Source organism: Pan paniscus, chromosome 19 (genome assembly GCF_029289425.2).
Source record: "Pan paniscus chromosome 19, NHGRI_mPanPan1-v2.0_pri, whole genome shotgun sequence".
NCBI lineage: Eukaryota > Metazoa > Chordata > Mammalia > Primates > Hominidae > Pan > Pan paniscus.
The window spans coordinates 57995315-58003876 of record NC_073268.2 but is presented as its reverse complement, the minus strand read 5'-3'; the positions used below and the strand labels follow the sequence as shown (position 1 = coordinate 58003876).

Sequence of the window (8562 nt, the reverse complement as noted above, 5' to 3'; positions counted from 1 at the left end):
TGTATTAACATATATTACCTTATATAAAAATTATTTTGACTATACTTCTGCCCTTTATTAAGACATATGCCAACTAAATATTATTTTAAAGGAGCTATAGATGATGATGAAATAATTTTCAAGTACAGTTTTTAAAAAAGCTACATCTACTCTTGCTGCTCCTGTCATAGCCTAGATTTATAGCTAATTTTCATGAGTTACAGCTTTGTATTATACATCCCCCCAACCATGCCACTTCCCAGCTTTTAAAAGAACTTAACGATTTTTAATAGGAATGTAGACAAAGTATTGCTGCCTGTTATCAGAATTTACTGGCACCTTTGCCCACAAATTGGAGGTAAAATATGTCACTGTGACCCTTATTGGTATCCCTGATGTGTGACATCAATTGCACATTTTCTTTCCTCTGATTTTATGTGTATGTTTTGTAGATCAGATAAACCTGGGACATGTCGTCCAGGCACGGTGGCTCATGCCTGTAATCCCAGCTATTTGGGAGGCTGAGGCAGGAGAATGGCTTGAACCTGAGAGGTGGAGGTTGCAGTGAGCCAAGATTGCGCCATTGCACTCTAGCCTGGGGGAGAAGAGCAAAACTCCATCTCAAAAAAAACAAACCTGGGACATGTCAAAATTTCTCTAATGAAATACTTGTGTTTACCTAAAATAAATTCCTATTAGAACAATAAAAGTGAGAAACAAAACAAACGCAAAATGGAAACAATTTGTATAACCTGGCAAAAGACAGTAACATTAACCTATATTTAATGAACACATCAAAACTCAAACCAATAATTTATCATTGTAGTAAAAATATACAACAGAAATTATGAGATGGTTTCGTCAGTGAAAAGCACTGTGTATACAATCATTCCCTAGGTGACTTCATATTTCTCTAGCCCAATTCTAATAATTTGCTCATAATAGTATAAATGAAACTGTTTTCCAAATAATATTAATGTCTACCTTCGCCTATCACCATTGTGTCAATATTTGTGTGATTCTATAAAATTTAGAATGTCTAGAAGGATGCCTTTGCTTTTGCAATACAAAAAATGGCCTAACACAGATATAGATGATAAAGATATAGATAGTTAGGGGGTTGCATTTTGAAATTTATTTCTTCAAGGGACTTATTTCAAGTTTGAAATTATTCTGGTTTTAAAATTAACAAATGATAAACCTTATAGAATGATAACACAATTGTACATGTTATAAGGTCACAGGGTATATCAAATGATGAACTAATCATTTTGTGTTGAGGTTTGGTAGTATTTATTTATTTTTTATTTATTTATATATTTTTTTTACTGAGACTTCAATTTGAGAACAGTTTTTGTACGGAGGGGCCCTACCACTGCCGCTTACTGGGGCTGTTCTCAGACTGTGAGATTCTGCCCACACCAAGCCAGGATGAGAGTTTTATTCCTCATACTGCTCTCAGTACTTGTTTTGCATCCCATAATATCCCCCCAAAAGTTCATTTTTTATGCTGTTTGTTATTCGCTTACATTTAATACATGTATCAAAAACTCATTTTTTTTTTTTTGAGACAGAGTTTCGCTCTTTTTGCCCTGCCTAGAGTGCAATGGCGCGATATCGGCTCACCACAACCTCCGCCTCCTGGGTTCAAGCAACTCTCCTGCCTCAGCCTCCCAAGTAGCTGGGATTACAGGTGCCCGCCACCACGCCCGGCTAATTTTGTATTTTTAGTAGAGACAGTGTTTCATTATGTTGGTCAGACCAGCCTGGCCAACATGATAAAACACTGTCTCTACTAAAAATACAAAAATGAGCCAAGTGTGGTGGCACGTGCCTGTAATCCCAGCTACTAGGGAGGCTGAGGCAGGAGAGTTGCTTGAACCCAGGAGGCAGAGGTTGCAGAGAGCCGAGATTGTACCACTCTGCACTCCAGCCTGGGCAACAGTGAGACTCCATCTCAAAAAAAAAAAAAAAAAAAAAAAAGAATGTATAATAGTTCTCATTATCTCCCCAATAAATCTCTGCAGTAGAGATTTTTAACTTGTGAGGGAAGTACTGACCTTGTGAAGGAAATATAAGTGGTGAGGGAGGGAAGGTGAATTTGAAAACACCGTTTGGAATTATTGCACTTTAAAGGTAAAGCTGGCAGGTTTTCCATACACATCAGATCTGAAAATGTGTGTGTGTGTATGTGATGGAGAGATAGAGAGGGAATGAGAACCAGACAGATATAGAGAGAACTAAAAGGGGATACCAAGAATATTCAGCTGAGAAATTATAAAATGGGAGTTGCCACTAAACAGAAAGTGGAAGACCAAGTTTGGGGAGTACTGGTGACTCCATGTGGACATTCATTTTGAGATTCCTAAATGATACCCAAGTGAAGAAGTCAGACAGTGTTGGGTGTAGTCTAGTGTTGAGGTGTAATATGAAATATCAGGGAATTAAAGCATAAAAATTAGTAAGAAAGCAAAGATAAGAAAGATAAGTCCAAGTCCTGAGCCTAGTGGTTCTCTAACATTAAAAAAGTAGTAAAGATGAGAAGAAACCAGCAAAAAATGACCAGGAGTAATTATCAAAAATGTTGGGGAAAGTAGGTTAAGTGTCCTGGAATTCTATCAAAGAAAGTTTTGCAAAAACGAGGGAGAGATCGACTGTGTCAAATGCTGCTGATACATAAATTAAGACAAAGGCTGGGGAATTATGCTTTAATTAATAATTTAACAATGTGAACATGGTTTGTGCTTTGATAAGAGCAATTTTGTTGGAGTGAGTAGGTGAGAAACCATTTTGGAGTGGTGGCTCAAAGGAATGTCAGATCTCTGGATTCTTTTTTTTTTTGAGATGGAGTTTTGCTCTTGTTGCCCAGGCTGGAGTACAGTGGCACAATCTCAGTGCACTGCAACCTCCGCCTTCTGGTTTCAAGAGATTCTCCTGCCTCAGCCTCCCGAGTAGCTGGGATTACTGGCACACACCACCACACCCAGCTAATTTTTTGTAGTTTTTTAGTAGAGACGGGGTTTCACCCTGTTGACCAGGCTGGTCTCGAACTCCTGACTTCAGGTGATACACTCGCCTCAGCCTCCCAAAGGGCTGGGATTACAGGCGTGAGCCACTGCGCCCGGCCCTTTATCCAGTCTACTGTTGATGGACACCTAGGTTGATTTCATGTCTTTGCTATTGTGACTAGCACTGTGATGAACATAAGTGTGCATGTGTTTTTGGTAGAACAATTTCTTTTCTTTTGGATATATACCTAGTAATGGAATTGCTGGGTCAAATGGTAGTTCTGTTTTAAGTTCTTTGAGAAATCTCCAAATTGCTTTCCACAGTAGCTGAACTAATTTACATTTCCACCAAAAGTGTATTCCCTTTTCTCCACAGCCTTGTCAGCATCTGTTACTTTTTGACTTTTTATCAATAGCCGTTCTGACTGATGTGAGATGATGAAATCTTTAAAAGTGAAGCTCTATAGTCTTCCCCAGTTATTAGAAAGTGTTCTTTCTCAGCCACCTTGTAAGGAGAGCATCTTAGCCAGCCCAATTGCAGGTGCGAGTGACTCCCCAGAAAAGGAATTAGGTGAGGGATGATATGTGACATCGCTGTCATAAAAATGGCCATAACATGTGTCCCTAGGGCTGCTGTGTCTTTACGAGGCCATGTAATCTGTGAGGGGTGTTGCTCACTGAGTGCCAGCGTGCCCACCAGGACAGCCGCTGCAGGACTGGGTGCTGCATGTCCCTGTGGAGGGAGGTCACCACACAGCAATTCCTGAGGCATGGCTGGGCCTACTCTGCAAGCGTAAACTTGATGAGCTGTGCTTAAATAGCTAATTTGTGCTTGATTATGTGAATGCATTTTTTTCATATTTACTGTATGTATTTACTGTTTACCATTCTGGGCATTTTTCATGTATGGACTTGTTGGACCCTCACAGAGGTCCTGTGAGGTGGATGCACTCTGCAGGAGGAAACTGAGACACATGGCTTATGAGCAGGAAAGGCAAGAGGCAAGGCCAGGCAGGCAGCTCCAGAGCCCATGCCCTCAACCACCCTGACAGCTCTACCTTCTGCACATATCTAGTCAGATTTAGACCTTAGTCGTTTGTTTTTGTTTTTGTTTTGGTGCTGTCGCAATTGGTATTGTTTTTCTTATTACCAAATCCAATTGTTCAATCGGTATATGGGACAGCAATTGACTTTTGTATGCTGACTTTGTATCCTGAGACTTAGCTAAACCTGCATGTAAACAAACACTTTGGGATTTTCTAAGCAATCATGTCATCTGCAAATAAAGGCAGTTTTATGTCTTCCTTTCCAATCTGCATGCCATTTATTTTTTTTCCGTGCCTTTTTGCACTAGCTAGAACTTCCAACACCGTTTTTTGTTGTTGTTGTTTTTGGTTTTGTTTTTGAGATAGAGTCTGTGAAGCGGCACTCATGACAGGCAGGCTGGGCGCCGCCACCCCGAAAACTCCGAGGGAGGACCAGCCAGCCCCGGTTGGCGCTGGAGCTGCAGCGCCACCTGCAGGCCAAGGAGTCTTTTTCTGGGAGGCTGGAGCTGCAGATGCAGTGAAGTCACAGGTTCCGTGACGTCACAGGTGGGCAGGCGCACTGGTCTGTAACGGATTGGCTTGGCCTTACCCACGAGGCTTTGTGGTGGCTGTTGGCTTGGCGGTGGTCGCTTGGCTTGGCGTGGCAGTGATCGCTTGGCTTGGCATTTCTGGCTTGGCGGTCCTCCTTTCGCAGATTGGAAACCGCGGGCTATCCTGCTGGGAGGTTGTGGCCGAGGCAGTAGCTCGCTACTGATGGCCTCCTGGGGTGGAGAAAAGCGGGGAGGGGCTGAGGGGTCTCCGAAGCCGGCAGTCTACGCCACGAGGAAGACCCGTAGCGTCAGAAGCCAGGAGGACCAGTGGTACTTGGGCTACCCGGGGGACCAGTGGTCCTCGGGCTTCTCCTACAGCTGGTGGAAAAACAGCGTCGGCAGCGAGAGCAAGCACGGTGAGGGCGCCTTAGACCAGCCCCAGCACGACGTCCACCTGGAAGATCTTGGCGAGCTCCACAGAGCTGCCCGGTCGGGCGACGTCCCTGGGGTGGAGCACGTCTTGGCTCCTGGAGACACTGGCGTGGACAAGAGGGATAGGAAGAAGAGGTAATGGCCAGGCGAAGGATGCGGGCGCGCCGTCCTGTCGGGGACACTGGCTTTCTGGTGCCCGCAGGCCCCACGGCACCCGGGATGGGGAAACGTCAGAGGGGTCAGGGGCCCAGGCCTCTTAGTGAGACGGGATCAAATATAAATGATTATTACTATTGCAAAAGTGTTGGTCTACTTTACAGGAGTTTTCTTTAAAAATATTGCACTTCCCAACTGTGTTTATCCATTTTCTCAATTTATTCATCAAACATAAGCTGAATACCTATTATACAGCAGACATATTCTACTGTCACTCAGGTTCCTTCCATCCTTAAGAACTTCATGTTGGCCGGGCTCGGTGGCTCATGCCTGTAATCCCAGCACTTTGGGAGGCCGAGGAGGGCAGATCATGAGGTCAGAAGTTCGAGACCAGCCTGACCAACATGGTGAAACCCCGCCTGTTATGCTTTTGACTCAGCCTAGACTTAGCTAAGACCTTCATGATAAATTATCCTTTAGGCCCTCGGGGTTCAGTTCAAATAATGTTGCAGAAAGAGATGAGTTTCCTTTTTTCATTGCTACCAGATCTGTATGCTGAGGACCCTTTTCTTAGATCGTGGAATGTCCCATATTATCCTTTCCCAGATTTGTGACAGGAAGCCATCACCAGAATTCTGAGTCTCAAGTATGTTAGTTGGATTTAACAGAGCTAAGTCTCATCCATGACTCATGAATATCCATGTATAAAATGAGAGCTTTGGCAGGGCGCAGTGGCTCATGCCTGTAATCCCAGCAATTTGGGAGGCTAAGGTGGGCGGATCACGAGGTCAGGTGATTGAGAGCATCCTGGCTAACACGGTGAAACCCCGTCACTACTAAAAAATACAAAAAAAATAGCCGGGCGTGGTGGTGGGCGCCTGTAGTCCCAGCTACTCAGGAGGCTAAGGCAGGAGAATGGCATGAACCGGGGAGGCGGGATCGCGCCACTGCACTCCAGCCTGGGTGACAGAGCGAGACTCAGTCTAAAACAAACAAACAAACAAAACTTGCTTCAGCAGCAAACATATACTAAAATTGGAACAAAATGGAGAGAAATTAGCATGGCCCCTGCCTGCATAAGGATGATGCACAGATTTTTGAAGTGGTCCATATTTTGCGCAGTCACTAGAAGTTCATTTGACTATTTGCTGACTAGTTCCAAAGGCAGTGTGAGTCAAAGCAAACTGGGTATCACCTAATATTAAAATTGTGATTTTTCACTACAAAAATATGCAGTAAGGTGATCAATGGAGCTGAGTAACACGTGGGATGTTGTGTGCAAATATATTGTCAGTATGTATCTCAGAAATGAGAGAATGTCAACTTGCTTGTCTTTCATGGAACTGAAAAAAAAAAGTAGAATTTTGTTTTCCATGTCAGTTGGAGATGAACATGGGGATTGAGCATCCTTCTAACAAAGATCTGCTGATTCAGAGTTTGAGTCTGTATGGAACAGTAGTCCAAGCTAGGTCTTGACATCTATTAGCTTTCTCCCCTTGGCGTGATTGATGAGCTCAGCAATAGTGGACAGTGTTGCTATCTAGTTTGATGAAATAATATATTTATAAGTAAATTTAGTTACAAACTATGAACTAGCTGTGATGCCCCAAATTATAAGCCATAAAGAATAGAACTAATAAAGCTAGAACTTAATAACTGTTTTGGAAAACTGCAACATTTGAATATTAGAACCTCTGGAAAAAATACACATTGGGTTTTATTTGTGATTCCAAAACCATTTCCGCAATAAAGCTCAAGAACAAATTATTTCATTGCTTCACTGTTTCTCTGAGCATTTACAAAACGTTTTCTTGTTAAATCTTTAACAACCTAGTGAAATAAGGCAGTAAAATCCTTGCTTTTTAGAAGAATACATTGAGCCTAAGAGAAGCAACTTGTCAGAGAATAAATAGCTGCTGGTAATAGAGCTAGGACGCTTTCCATTATGCCAAGCTAATGTGAGTTAATTTACTGAGCTATATACTCCCTTCAATTCATGAGTACTTCATCTTTTTTTCTTCTTCAGAAGCTTAAAGAGAAGTTGGTAGAACTCACAAATTGAAGTATATGGGATAATTAAAGTTCTGATATTAACTCTGATATTGTTTGAAATACTCTAAAAGTTTAATATATTTGGTATTTTTCATTTGTTTTAAAATAGTAATTTCATTTATTACATTTTTATCCATAGCATTCAGCAACTAGTTCCTGAATATAAGGAAAAACAGACACCTGAAAGTCTTCCTCAAAATAACAATCCAGGTAAGACTTCTGATAGTGAATTATTTTTGGTGGTCCTACCATAGGTAAAAAAGAAGTAAGAGTAAGGAAGTTTTGATCATGAAAGAGCAGTTTTAAAAAATCTTTATTTTGATAGGTTAGATTTCTTGGTAGGTTAGATGACACAATTATTTAAAAAGTTAATTGTAGGTCATTTATTTTTTCAAACAATCTGGTCTGAAAAAAATTTAATTATGGTCCCTAAAATCCTATGTGATATTTTTGTATAAATAAGAAAAAGTTTTGTTTTTTTTTTGAGACGGAGTCTCGCTGTCGCCCAGGCTGGAGTGCAGTGGCACGATCTCGGCTCACTGCAGTCTCCACCCCCTGGGGTTCATGCCATTCTCTTGCCTCAGCCTCCAGAGTAGCTGGGACTACAGGCGCCCGCCACCCCGCCTGGCTAATTTTTCGTATTTTTAGTAGAGACGGGGTTTCACCGTGTTAGCCAGGATGGTCTCGATCTCCTGACCTCGTGATCCATCCGCCTCGGCCTCCCAAAGTGCTGGGATTACAGGCGTGAGCCACCGCGCCTGGCCAACAAAAAGATATTTTTAAGTTAGTAAGTTGTATGTTTTCTTTATAGTCACATTATAATGAATTAGACTTGTTATGAATTGGAACTTCTATTTAATTTTTAAAATAAATGACTTACGTTTAGTAAATGAATATCAATCACAATTGACCCTTAACAACGTGGAATTTAGGGATGCTTGATTCCCTCTGCAGTCAAACATCTGTGTATAACTTTTGACTCCCCCAAGAACGTAACTACTAATAGCTAACTGTTGACCAGCAGCCTTATTGATAACATAAACAGTCAATTAAGATATGTTTGGTATGGTATATGTATTAATATGCTGTATTCATACAATAAAGGAAGCTAGGGAAATAAACTGTTAAGAAAATCATAAGGCAGAAAAAATATGCTTACTGTTCATTAAATGCAAGTGGATCATTCTATAACTCTTCATCATAGTCTTCAAGTTGAGCAGGCTAAGGAGAAGGAGGAAGAGGAAGATTGGTCTTCGCTGTCTCAGGTGGCAGAGGTGGGAGAAAATCTGCTCATAAGTAGACCCCTGCAGTTCAAATCCGTGTTGTTCAAAGGCTAACTATATTACATAGTGATTTGTG

General features: G+C 41.7%; 1 non-coding gene and 1 pseudogene across 1 annotated transcript; both read left to right on the top strand.

Moving 5' to 3' along the window:
* Window positions 1-4552: 4552 nt before the first annotated feature.
* Window positions 4553-8562, top strand: part of LOC117976538 (coiled-coil domain-containing protein 144A-like) — a 104907-nt pseudogene continuing 100897 nt past the window's right edge.
* On the top strand, window positions 6161-6268 carry LOC117976722 (U6 spliceosomal RNA). The gene has a single exon (XR_004667459.1). It is a non-coding gene; the product is annotated as a U6 spliceosomal RNA (small nuclear RNA).